General features: G+C 46.6%; 1 protein-coding gene across 1 annotated transcript in view; it reads right to left on the bottom strand.

Moving 5' to 3' along the window:
• The window catches only part of LOC136538375 (small ribosomal subunit protein uS13c-like), a 48,495-nt gene that overhangs the window by 687 nt on the left and 33,561 nt on the right, over positions 1-14,247 (bottom strand). The gene's annotated exons all lie outside the window — the stretch shown is intronic.

A 14,247-nucleotide genomic window follows, 5' to 3' on the forward strand; every position in this document is an offset into this window, starting at 1 on the left:
GTCAGGCACTCAGGCCCCCAGCATACAGCACAATCAAAAGCACAAAATAAACCACCAACATGAGCCTGGGTATGAAAGGTCATTCAGATGGGAGTAATATAAATTAATAATATGTCAAAGTTCATGCTTGTGTGCTCGTATTCAGGCTGTGTGCACAATGCAACGAATTTTTTTTTTAATTTTAACCCTTTTTTGAAAATAATTTTAAATCTAACACTGACGAATTTTTTTTTAAAACTAACACTTTTGGCCGCGCCTATTGTCCTGGCGCGGCCAAATACCTGTGCCGCGCCATGCATGCTGGCGCGGCAGAGGGCTGACGTGGCGGCGACCAGGAGCGCTGACCGCTGACGGGGCAGGGCTCTGCCGCGCCACCGATCTTGGCGCGGCACTGCCGCGCCCTGATCCATGGCGCGGCAGAGCCGAATATAGCTCCCGCCGCGGCCTTCGCCCTCCCGTGCCTGAGCAGCCGCAGCAGCGCCTAGCCACCGCCACGCCGCGCGCCACGAACGCCAGCAGCCCGCCCTCCGCCCGGCCCTCCATTGCCGCCTCCCTCCCCTCCCTTCCATTCCCCGGTCGTCTCCGTCCCTCTTCGGCCTTGTTTAAGGTAATGATGCACATTTTATTTTTGTTTGTGGCACCATGGTGGATAGGATATTATGAATGGGAGTTAAGGTTAGGAGAAAGATTATGTATGAAGGAAGATATTAGTTTGATTTTGTCAATGTTAAAGTTAATTATACCCCGACGCTTCTAGTAAAGATTCCCCCGTTCCTCTTGAACTAGAGAATTGTACCCCGACGCTTCTAGTAAAGATTCCCCCGTTCCTCTTGAACTCCCTGTCCCTAACTGTGACTGTGGGCGTCCGGTCGACGTGTTTCAATCGAGACATCCGGACACAGCGGCTCGTTGCTTCTACATATGCAGTCGTTTCAATGTAAGTAATTGTTTCCATATGTTTTTTTTATTTATTTGTATTACTAGGTTACTAATATTTTGTTTGAATTTTGTTATGTAGGCCCATGAGAAGTGCTTTTTCTTTCAGTGGATCGACGGTGCAGACAAGTTTGACCCCAGGTACCTCCTTTTCAACGATTGGTGGAGGGGGCGAAATCCACGAGAGCACTTCCAGCAGTGGGTTCCACCTCCCCCTAACCCCCCTCCAATCACGGCTAAGGAGAAGCACTTAGCCGCAGTTAGACGACTCGAGGAACCTCCTCTGTGCCATTGCGGAGACCGAGCCGTGATAAACCCTAATAATACGTTGGAGTTTGTGTGTCCAAACAAGCATGAAGTAAGTGCAAAGTGTATTTGTTCAAAAGTTGAGCTATATGTGTCATGTACTAATGTCACGTTATTTAGGTGTATTCAATGGTGAAGTGTCGCTTCAAGGAGTGGTTGTATGGTCCTAAGAACAAATGGCCCGAAGAACCTCCAAAAGCAAAACAAAAGAAGCTAGATGAGCACAGAAAGCGAGATGGTCGCACTGTTGAATCACCGATTATGGTGTCTGATGAGGGGGACGAGGAGGAGGACGACACTGCAAGACTGAGCGAGCTCATCGCTCTAGCAGAGGTGGGCCTGCCGACGGAGGAGGCTGAGGATGACACTGCCAGACTGAGCGAGCTCATCGCTCTAGCAGAGACGGGCTTACAGGCGAAGGAGGCTAAAGATGACACTGGTAGACTGAGCGAGCTCATCGCTCTAGCAGAGGCGGGCTTGCAGGCGGAGGAGGATAACGACGCGTTCTTCACTCAGGCCGCAGAGGCCGCAGATGAAGCAGAGGCCGCTTACTACAGGCGAAAGGCAGATCAGAGCAATACAGGTGAGCCTAGCCACAGCAACAGAGTTGTGGTTGAGGATTGGTACTCGGACGACGAGTTGCTTACTCGGTATATTTCTGACTGAGGGTTTTTGATTACGCCGTCATGTATCATGTACTTGGATTTATTGTACCCATGTATCATGTACTTGGATTTATTGTACCCATGTATTATGTACTCGGTTTGTAAAATGAACGTAATCGATCGAAATTATCTCAAACAGAGCGCCGTAGCCCACTGGTTCGGCCGCGACCGTGCGCAAATTGAAACAAACATGAAGCAAATAAATGAACAACAAGTTCGCACACAACATGTTCAATGGTTTATGAGTCTGCAAATTTTCGGCGACAATATTCATTCGACAAAAGTTCGACGTAATGAACTAAGTTCCAGAAATGTAAGGATCCCTCGAACGCCTCTTGGAAACCTCGTCGTCCGATGGAAGAAGGTGGTCATCGTACTCCACCTCAAGAAGGTGGTACATCTGGTGCGGCATGGGACGGGCCATCCTGTTATAATTTGATAAACAAAGGGTTAGAGTATTCAAATTAGCAATATTCAGATTAACATTACATAGCCATTTCCAAATTTGAAGTACTTGTTATGCAATACGAACACAATATAAAATCACCTGCTGCCCTCGTACTCTATGCTGGCTAGCCTTGTGACCAGATTGTTTATAAATGGAGCAACGATTCCTGCCATGGGTCTTGTTGAAGTCTCCCCCGCCGTACATATCTTCGCCGTACCCTCTCATAGCGTCCATGTCCCCTTTAGTCGCCTCTTCTTCCTCCTACCCTTCCCTACCTTCATTAGATCCGGATGCGGCACGTAGTCATAACCATTATAAGGTGGCCACTGTGTCGGGTCAAGGTATGGCTCGAAGCTCATCTCCCAAATACTAACGGTGTTCGAACGGAGATACAAGTGTGACATATATGGCAGATCCTCATAGTTGTACCCGCGAACCCTACAGGCCGTGATCATATGAGAGCAAGGGGCATGCATGATCTGAGGGATGTTGCAACTGCACTCTACCTTTTCAAGATCAACTCGGTAGTTTCGTCCACCATAACGTTCGCCACCCAAGCTTGTGCCACCCTTGCCCCGTACACTAAAGATATGACGGCGGGGTCCATATGGCTCGGCGGTGTGCTACTTGGCCAATTCCTCGGCCTCCTTCAAATGTTCAGCTCCGGCCTTTCCAAAACACCCCTGCTCAGCTATATTCCTCTATGCAAGTCCCCACCTCTTCACAAAATATTCGTTGCACTTATGAAAGGAGAACTCAACAATTTCAGACACAGGCAACGATCGTACTCCGGTGAATACACGGTTGAAGGACTCCGAGGAGTTAGTGGTCATGATGCCATACCTAAAACCCCCCTCGTCATATGCTAACACCCACTGAGCCTTCTGTTCCATCTGCGCCTCAAACCAGGCCTTTCCCACTGCATTTACCATCTTGTCTAGTTCTCTCTTTGTCTCCTTGAACTGATGCTCTGTACGTACACAACATAGAGCCTTTACCTTGTCACATACCTCCTGCTTCCGTTGACGCCGCCAGAAATTAGCGGCAAAGTGTCTCATGTACCATCTATGTACTAGAGGTGGGAACCCATCTATATGCTCAGCTACAGCATTAAGAAGCCCTACGTGATGGTCGGAGATCAAACATATAGTGCGAGTTGGGCCAAGCACTTGCACACGAAGAAGCCGCATGAACCATGACCACGATTCATTGTTCTCTCCCTCTGCCAAAGCAAATGCGACGGGTACTATCTGGTCCTCAGGATCAATAGCAGCAGCCATCATCAAGGTGCCCCTGTACTTTCCTGTCAGAAAAGTGCCATCAACAAGTACGACTGGCCGACTTCGCGGTGGCCTGGCGCGGGCGGAGGCGGGCGTGGCCTGCTTCGCGGTGGCTAGGCGCTGCGCTGCTGCGGCTACTCGGGCATGGGAGGGCGAAGGCTGCGGCGGGAGCTATATTCGGCTCTGCCGCGCCATGGATTAGGGTGCGGCAGTGCCATGCCAAGATCGGTGGCGTGGCAGAGCCGTGCCCCATCAGCGGTCAGCGCTCCTGGTCGCCGCCACGTCAGCCCTCTGACGCGCCGGCATGCATGGCGCGGCACAGGCATTTGGCCGCGCTAGGGCAATAGGCGCGGCCAAAAGTGTTAGTTTTTTAAAAAAAATCGTCAGTGTTAGATTTAAAATTATTTTAAAAAAGGGTTAAAATTAAAAAAAAATTCCAGTGCAACAGACATAATAAATAACAGCTCCTATAATCAGATTCAGATCCACATCAATATTTCAACTACAAGAACCATCCTTTTCTTTGCTACTAGAATCAGACATATATACTGCTGTACCATGAGCATTATTGACAATGCGCTAGAAAATTCATATGCATGAATCAACATACATGCCATTTCCTACCATTGTGGTAAGAATTCACAGTTCACATAAGACCATCCCTTCCAACGCCCCTGACAGGCTGACATACAATTGCACACATATGCGCCATTTACTAGTCCCTCTCATCCCAAGTACAGGGTTAGAAAGGCAGGACACAAGCCACCCAATTAGACACGCTCCCCGACCGCGCGTGACAGGATGCAGCGCGCGAACACATACAAGAGCCTTTTACTTGTGTGCCATTAAAAAATTTTGTAATTACACATAAGCCATTAAAAAAGTTGACCGCACACAGATATCACTGCTTTAAACTTCTTTGCCTTACAAGCCATTCCGTCCTTGTTCTGTTTGTTTTTCACCGTTTGGTAGCCCTTACAGGTGGGACCGGCCAGTGAAATTGTCCATGTTGTCTTTGGGCGGTGGAGACCATGTTGACTACGATTGACCGCCACTTCAGTCCCTCACTCTCCCCATCTCGCTCGAGTCCTCTTCCCCCACATCCTAGCGGCGTCGGTGGGGAGAGAAGAAGACAATCTGGCCCTGCTTGCGGCTGCGGCGCAGAGAGAAGAACCCCCCAATCCCCCATGCTTGTGGCGTGGAATGGGGTAGTGGAGCAAGGAAGAGGAAGCCTGAAGGAAGAGACCATGGATCCTCCGGATTGGCAGCGCATGGCCGCGAACAAGGGGGCGGGCACAGGCGACCGACCTCCTTGGCTTCCTAACGGGTGAGTACCATTTTTAGGGTTTTTTCTCGCTTTGATTGCTTGGTCCTTGTGATTGTGGTCAGTTAGGTGTAGTAGTCGTGGTTCATATAGTGTGATTTTAGATAGATAGATGTATGTGAACTCGCTATTGTTCATCTATAGGATGGACCCTGCTAGTAGCTACAACCTAGAAATCTAGATAATTGCTCGCTATACTTGTGCTCGGTGGTTTAGCGTGAACAAAGTCATCGATGCTGATCGTACCAACTTCGTAGATCTGGTTGCTGAAGTTGAGAATAAGTATCCTTTTGATTATGGGGATGCTGTGAGATTGTTTTACTTTTGCATTGAGAGATAGATGAACATCCAAGTTTGCACCGACCAAGATTTGCTTGACATGTTTGCAAAACATAATGCTTCAAAGTGCTGTTTCCTGACTTTTGGTTACCACAGCCCCAGTACTGAGCCTCCTAAAATTCCTCCTTGGGATTTTAGCAGTTCTTGGTAGTCTGTTGAGAACCCCATCACCCTTTCACTGCCTTGTCCTAGCATTGCACAACCAAGCCATACCTAGAGTGAAATTGCAGATGATGAATACATGGCTAACCCAAACCCATCCAATAAGCATGTGGGTGTTGATGAGGAAGGATTGTATATAGACCTTGGTCCTCAACATCCACCACCTCCAAAACCTCAGAGTCAAGGTTGCAACAAACAAAGTGATGGTGAAGGATCTGATGCAGATACATACTATGAAACAGACAGTGATGATGAATCTGTGTCTGATGATGATGATGATGATTATGAAAGAGGATGTAGATGACATTGTTAAAGATAATGAGCTTGATCATATGCCTGATGCTGAGTATGACAAGAAGGATCCTCCTATGATAGTAGGCAGTGTGTATAAAGACATGTATGCATTTAAGCTGGCTTTAGCTTCACATGCTGTCAAACATGAGTTTCATTATGACATTGAAAAGAGTGACACATAAAGGTACAGAATTTACTGCTGTGGGAGTACTGAGGGCTGCAGATGGAGAATTCATGCCTCAACCATGATGAATCAATTAAGGTAATCTGTTAGTTTTGAATTTGTATGCTTTTTTATCTATTAGTTGTTTTCAGATATAAGCATTTCATTTTTATGTCATTTGTAGGTGAAGAGGAACCCATATCCCCATACCTATCAAAGCAAAAGGAGGTCTGGCGTATGTAAAGGGGTTACACAGTTTTGGGTCTGTGAACAAGTGATTGACTGGTTGAAAGAAGATGCAACAGTTGGTGCTACTGAACTCTAAAGGAGGCTGAAGGATGAGTACAAAATCTTGATACCATACAATAGGGTGTGGAATGGTAAGAATCTTGCATTGGATAAACTGTATGGGCCCTGGAATAAAAGCTTTGATAACCTATATAGATTCAAGGCCTAGCTAGATGAAACATGTCCTGGTTCATTTGTTGTGATTGATCACCACACCATCAACAAGAAGATTAGGTTTAATAGTTTTTTAGCCCTGAAACCATGTGTTGATGGCTTCCTTAGAGGTTGTAGGCCATATTTGGCAGTAGATAGCACTTTCTTGTGTGGAAAGTTCAGGGGCTAGTTGTGCATTGCTTGTGCAGTTGATGCGCACAACTAGATGTACCCAGTAGCAATAGGTGTCATTGATTCTAAAATAAATAAAAACTAGGTTTGGTTTATGGAGAGGTTGAAGGAAGCAATAGGCACCCCACCTAGTCTGACATTCTGAATAGACTGTGGGCAGGCAGTAATGCATGGTGTTAGTGAGGTCTTTCCACATGATGAACATAGAGATTGCATTTGGCATTTAGTTCAAAATTTTAAGAAAATGTTCAGTGGTAAATTTTTTGATGATCACATGTGGGCATCTACCTACTCTTAGAGCAAATACATGTTTGAGAAACACTACCAGGCCATGGTTGCAACCAAACCTGAGGCAATGAAGTACCTACAATAGAATCACAAGTTGATATGGACCAGAAGTCAGTTTGGCACATATTCCATGGTGGATTATATAACCAATAATTTGGCTGAGTCCTTCAATAACTGGATAAAGACAAAGAAGGCCAAGCACATTGATGATTTGATGGATACCATAAGGTAGAAGCTGTTGATTAAATGGAATACTAGGAAAAAGGTGGCCAAGAAGTTTGTAGGGAAGATTCTACCTCATGTTATGCAGCAGCTGAGGGAAGGTAGCTTCAACCTAGACATTGAGGTCATCACATAACATGATGGAGTTGCTGAAGTTTGTGCTAAAGGGGGGCTGGATTCAGATTTGTTGTGGACTTAAGAAACAGGACATGTTGAAAGCTCTAGTTTGGTTTTAGTGAATTGATGAAACCCTAAGTGCTAACCTAGTTAATCAAAGTGATCATGAGATAGGTAGCACATTCCAAGTGGTGAAGCAAATGAAGATTATGACATGATGATGGTGATGCCATGGTGATGATCAAGTGCTTGGACTTGAAAAGAAGAAAGAGAAAAACAAAAGGCTCAAGGCAAAGATATAAGCGGTAGGAGCCATTTCATTTCGGCAAACAAGACAATTAGTGAGTGTGATCATATTTTGGTTCAATAGCCGTACTATTAAGAGGGGTGAAACTCATATCGAAATACAGTTATCAAAGTGCCACTAGATGCTCAGAGTGCATTATTACATTATTACATCCAAAGTTCTTAAAAATTACATTATTACGTTACCAAATGTCAGAGTGCAAAATATTAAACAACGGGATTTAAAAGAAACATCTATCGATAGTAAGCCAGGATTCTATGTGTGCCCACTAGAAGAATCCTTCACACAATAGTACTCCTCATGTATTACCTACAACTAGGGTAAATAAACCCTGAGTACACATTGTACTCGCAAGACTTATCCGACTAGTGGGAATAATTTCCCAACTCCAAGGAATATGATAAGCTTTAAGGTTTGCTGGTTTCCTTTTTGCAGAAAGCAATACTAATAGTGAGTCCTTATTTATGTTAGATTAATAGCCATATTAATTTATTATCTAGCCATTCAATGTAAGCACATGTTCTACTTTCAAACAAGAGTTGAGCAATCAGTTCCATTTCATCACATTTCCTCTTTCAATTCTTACTACGGTGCTAGACCCAAAACAAGCCGTACCGGATTGCCTGGCAATTTGTGAATCAATGCCCCCAGCTAGGTACCCCAAAAAACACACACCCCGCTTGTACTCTAGGCACAAGCAAGACCAACCCATCACCCTCCTATCATGGGGTCCAGGTCCCCGTCTAAACTTGGACTCCAAGTCCTCGCTTCTAAGTCCTGGACTTAGTGCGGTGCAAGGACCTCCACCATCCCCGCCTCCAATCAGTCGGTCCAGAAAGAGCCGAAACCCACGGCAAGAGAGCAACAAGTCTTCCCTACGTCCATACCCAAGTATATGCTTAGGATAATAAATCTGTGACTTGCCTCAAGACTTATGCAACGACCAGTCCTTAACCGACATAGACAAGGAAAAAGTATAACCAAGCTATGCCATGTTGGCCATAGGACACAACCTCTTACACCCACCAGTACCCAAACCATATCCCTGCTCGGTCACCAGTTTCCTTTCCACCATGTTATCATGAGGGATCATCATTATCACATATTGTGAGTAACGACAGGTTACTCACGCTACCGAAATCCTGAGCATAGCAACTACTTGACCTATACTAGTGGCACGACACCTTCAAATAGTACTAGCAGCAGCATAGTGGCATGACACGCGGGGTCAGTGACATGGTGAGGCAGCACTAGTGGTCGAGCTAGGGCAACGGGCCTACGACAACGGCTGTGCTGGCCGAGCGACCAGGTCGCCGGGCGCGACGTGCGCGTGCGTGTGCATGTGTGTGTGGGTGCTTGCATGAGCGCGGCAGTGGTGGTGCGGGGTGTGCATCAGGGCACGACAATGGTGGGGTAGGTGCGCACCTACGCGAGCCAGCCCGGCGCTGAGCCAAATTGTAGCTTGGTGACCACGGCCAGACACAGCACCCGCTCGAGAATGTGCCTTGCATGCTTTTTAAAGCGTCCCAAAAACCCACCTCAAGGCTTCAATCGCTAAACCAACTATTTTACACTCAAGATGGCATATCAAACCACTAAAACAAACCCTAAGACCATGCCACTACTTAGCCCGATCCTCCTATAAAAATTGTCGAATTTAGCTCCGTCGACCTATTTTCCGACTTAAGAAAATGACCAAGTTTTTGTTCGGATTCATGTCAACTTCGATTTCCAAGCTATTAAGTAAGCCATCTAGCGAATCCTGTTCATGACCGTAAGTATTTCATCGCCACCTACGAAGTTTGTACTACAAACTTTAGCAAAGTGCTGGGTATGCGTTCTATAGCATTTTCTTTTAATAAAACTTCGGCTAGAACTCTAAACGATAAAACGCGGCATGAACTATAACATTCGTTTCGTGTTTCTGATGAACGTTTCAAGTTACGTATATTGCTTTACACTCTATAATTCATACACTATCACATAAACATGATGCACATGTAGTGTTTTAGCAAAAGATGGTACAGTGTAATACCGAGGGTGTTACAAATCTACCCTCCTAAAACAAAATCTCGACCCGAGATTTCATATGCCTAGTGTGGGAAAGGAGATAGGAAATACATTTCAACGTAGCAACTACCTATCAGAACCAGAGAGAAGGTGGGGGTAATGCTTTAAGATATAGCTCTCTTGTTCCCACATGGCCTCATCCTCAGAGTGGTTTTGCCACTGCACCTTGTAGAACTTCACCACACTGTTCCTTGTCACTCTTTCCTTTTGATCTAGGATTTTGACAAGGTGCTCAATATAAGTTAAATCAAGCTGGAGTGGAAGTCCTTCAGCTTCTACAGCCTCATCAGGTACCCGCAAACATTTCTTCAATTGCGATACATAAAACACATTATGGACCACAGATAAAATATCAGGAACCTGGAGGCATAAAGCAACTGGGCCACACTGTGCCAAAACCTTGTAAGGGCCCACATATGGGGAGCTAGCTTGCCATGGACACCAAACCAATGCACCCCTCTCATAGGAGACACCTTGAGGTACACATAATCCCCAACTTCAAACTACAAGGGCCTTCTTTGCTTGTCTGTATAAGCCTTCTGTCGGCTCTAAGCTGCCTTCAAGTGACTTTGAATAATGGTGACTTGCTCTCGAGCCTCTTTGATGAAATTCAGCCCAAAGTATCCACGGTCTCCCACTTCAACCCAGTTAAGTGGTGTCCTACACTTCTTGCCATATAGAGCTTCAAATGGTGCCATGTGAATGCTCTCTTGGTAGCTATTATTGTAAGAAAATTTAGCTAACTTCAGGCATCCATCCCACTTCTCAGGAAAAGAAATGCACACGCTCTCAACATATCCTCAAGCACCTGGTTTACCCTTTTAGTTTGACCATCAATTTGTGGATGATATGCTAAGCTTCTGAGGAGATGAGTACCAAGATAGTGCTGCAGTTGCTCCTAGAAACAAGAGACAAAAACTGACCCTCTATCAGAGATGATAGTAAGGGGAACTCCGTGTAGGGTCACAATCCGATCAAAATATATCTCAGCATACTTCTTGGTTGTATATTTAGTGTCCACCAGGATAAAATGAGTAGACTTAGTGAGACGGTCCACAATGACCCAAATAGAATCATAGCCCTTGGATGTGCGGGGCAAACCCACCACAAAGTCTATGGAGATATCTTCCCATTTCCAAACAAGAATGGGCAAGGGCTACAAATATCCTAGAGTACGCATATGATCTGCTTTAACTCTCCCACAAGTGTTGCACTCCATGATGTACTGAGTGATGTCCTGCTTCATGTTGGACCACCAGTATAAGTGACGCAAATCATGATACATCTTGTTGCTGCCAGGATGGATAGACAACTTTGAATGATGGGCTTTATTCAAAATCTTCCTTCTTAGCTCCTCATTTGATGGGATCACCAATCTATCTTTATATCTCACTACTCCTTGCTCATCAATACTAAAGTGAGGACCACGCCCTTCGGTAATCAATTTCTTGATGGGAGGGATTTCTAAAGTGTCTAGCCTCTGCTCCAGAATAATCTACTCCAGCAATTCTAAGGTCAACGCAATGTGAGCCAGCACCTCTGCATGGTTGAGAGACAAAGGTGTTTCTTCAACCTAATATGACTTTTGGCTCAAGGCATTAGCTACCACATTGGCCTTTCCTAGGTGATAATGTACTTCCAAGTTATAATCCTTGATCAATTCCAACTATCTCCTTTGCCTCATATTCAACTCAGACTGAGTGAAGATATACTTGAGGCTCTTATGATATGTAAAAATATGCACCTTGTTGCCCAACAGATAGTGCCTCCAAAGCATGGACCACAGCTACTAGCTCTAAATTATGAGTGGGGTAATTTACTTTGTGCTTTTTTAGTTGGCACGAAGCATAAGCTATCACACGCCCATCCTGCATAAGCACACATCCCAACCCTATCTTCGAGGCATCACAATATACATTAAAACGCCTGTCAATATCTGGTTGGGCCAACACAGGAGTAGTGGTCAGAAATGTCTTCAAAGCGTGGAAGACTTCTTCACAGGCTGGGCTCCAATCAAACTTGGCTTCTTTTTGGAGCAGCTTGGTCATCGGCTACGCTGTCTTGGAGAAATCTAGAATAAAACACCGATAGTACCTAGCTAGACCAAGAAACTGATGAATCTAGTGCACAGACTTGGGAGACTTACAATTCAACACATCTTGCACCTTGCTGGGGTCAACAGAGATACCATCAGGTGTCAACACATGCCCCAAAAACTGCACTCAATCTAACCAGAATTCACACTTGCTGAATTTACCATACAACTTGTGTTCTCTCAATTGAGCCAGTACTATTCAAAGGTGTTGGGCATGCTCTTCATCATTTTTGGAATATATCAGGATATCATCAATGAATACCACAACAAACTTGTCCATCTCCAGCATAAAGACTGAATTCATCAGGTACATGAAGAAGGCAGGAGCGTTGGTGAGACCAAAAGACATTACTAGGTACTCATACAGCCCATACCTAGTAGAAAAAGTTGTCTTTGGTATGTCTTGTGGTCTAATCTTGATCTAATAATAGCCTAAATGAAGGTCAATCTTTGTCGGTGTTTCGTACGAGCATCGGCAAGTAAATTTATAGTAATGCGCGTTAGGCTCAGATGGTGCGCTAAAGGACACAAGATTTATACTAGTTTGGGCTAAATGTCCCTATGTCCAGTTTGTTGCTGCTCGTGTTATTAGCACCGTGAACGGTCTATAGTAAGGGGTACAAACGATCGAGAGAGGGTCTGATCCCAAGTCTCTGATGGAAGGGTTGAAAGGAGGTCAAGAGCTTCGTAGCAACTTGATTGTGTGTATGTGTGTCTTCCTCTTTGGTTCAAAGTCCGTCCTCTTGATGGAGGAAGCGCATCCCCTTTTATAGAGGAAGGGGCTAGCTTTTACAAGGACAAGGGTTTAGGATGTATACTCTACTTAGTCTTGTGGCTCACATCTACCTGGCTTTGTTCTTCATTCTGATGAGTACGAAGGAAGATAAGCGCCTACAATATTGTTGATGTCTCTATAGAATGTCAGGTTGATTACAGAATGCTGCCCTGCGTAGGGTGTGGGCTGCAGTACAGTGGTTTTGACTTATTGGCCTCTCCTAGCCTTGCTCTGCACGCCTTCTGGTTCCTGTGAGTCTTCGTCAGAGGGACGAGGGGTCGGGGTCCGGAGCGACACCGTGGTCAAGGCCTTCTGACTTGGTGGACCTAAGGGGTCGGGAAGCGGGTGTTGCTCCCTTGGGTCCATAGCATGGTGATGGAATGTCTGTCGTGCGTGGAGATAGTAAATCCTTTTTTGGAGCGTAGCGGTTGTCGTATATCTTCGTCGGGTTCTGTGTCCCAGGGCTGAAGGCGGCGCCTACAACTCTATAGGGCAAGGAGCACGCACCTGTACAACCTTTCGGGCTCTACGGTGCCCAGAAGGGTCTAAAGCACCTGTCCCATCATCCCCTGGCAGTACTTTTCCTACCAGGGCGCAGGATATGGTTCTTGGAGCCACGGTTGACCCAAACGTCTTGTCTTGCCCTATACATATCATTTTGAGGGAACGGGGAGAAGTTGTCAGGTAAGATGAATCCGGTCTTCAGATATGGAGCAGGGTGAGGCTTGTTTTTTGCCGTCAGGCGAAACGGAGACCAATCCCTATCTCTAGGGCGAGACCGTCCCTGCCCCTCCAGGGTCAGGCGAGGCAGAAACTATCCCTTAGCCCTCGGGCGAGACCGAGCCCGCCCTAAAGGCGTCGGGTGAGACAGAGATTAGCCCTGAGCCCTCGGGCGAGGCAGAGCCACCTCAAAGGCATTGGGCGAGACGGAGATTAGCCCTAAGCCCTCGGGCGAGGCAGAGCCACCTCAAAGGTGTCGGGCGAGACGGAGTCTAGCCCTGAGCCCTCGGGCGAGGCTAAGCCACCTAAAAGGCGTCGGGCGAGATGGAGACTAACCCTGAGCCCTCGGGCGAGGCAGAGCTATCTCAAAAAGGTGTCGAGCAAGGCGGAACCAAACCTCTGTCATTCGAACAAGGGACGAAATGGCACTCTTGTGCGTCTAGAAGTTTTTAACGTTCGGTGGTTTTTGGTTCCACCTTCTGGGGTACCCCGGTATTAGGTCCCCGATAGTAGCCCCCGAGCCTCTAGGTGATTCGAGCAGAACCGCCTAGAGGGTGTTTTTTTATTTCATCGGAGTTACTTTGCCGAAGGGTGCGCGTGAGCGCACCCGATGGGTGTAGCCCCCGAGCCCCCGGGTGATTCGAGTAGAGTCACCCGGGGGGTTGTATCGGTCCCTTCGCGGGTAAGGCTAAAGGACTTAGTTTTTCGTCAACTGGATGTTTTTCTGAGTGGGTCGTGGCATCCCATTCGCGGGGAACTCATTCAGTGCTGATCTAACTGGTGCTTGTGCCCTTGATTTCGGATCGTTCACGGACCCTTCCTTAGTTGGGCCGGCCGCCGAGCTTTTGGGCCCTAGGTGGGCCAAAGAGAAAAAAGGGGCCTTCGTGGCTTGCATTTCCCAGGTGGGTAGAGAGTCTGGATTCGCCTGGGGAAGGTGAATTGTCCATAGAGATTTTTGGGGTGAGAGGATAGGGACTGCTGGCGCGTGTCCCGTGACGTGACACGGTGGCACGCTTGGCAGGCCCAGAGATCGAGGCGGACGGTTGCCCTTCTCGCGTCCATCACCTCCTATAAAACCACGGGGTTTGCCCCCAAGGTTCCAT

Source organism: Miscanthus floridulus, chromosome 2 (genome assembly GCF_019320115.1).
Source record: "Miscanthus floridulus cultivar M001 chromosome 2, ASM1932011v1, whole genome shotgun sequence".
Taxonomy (NCBI): domain Eukaryota; kingdom Viridiplantae; phylum Streptophyta; class Magnoliopsida; order Poales; family Poaceae; genus Miscanthus; species Miscanthus floridulus.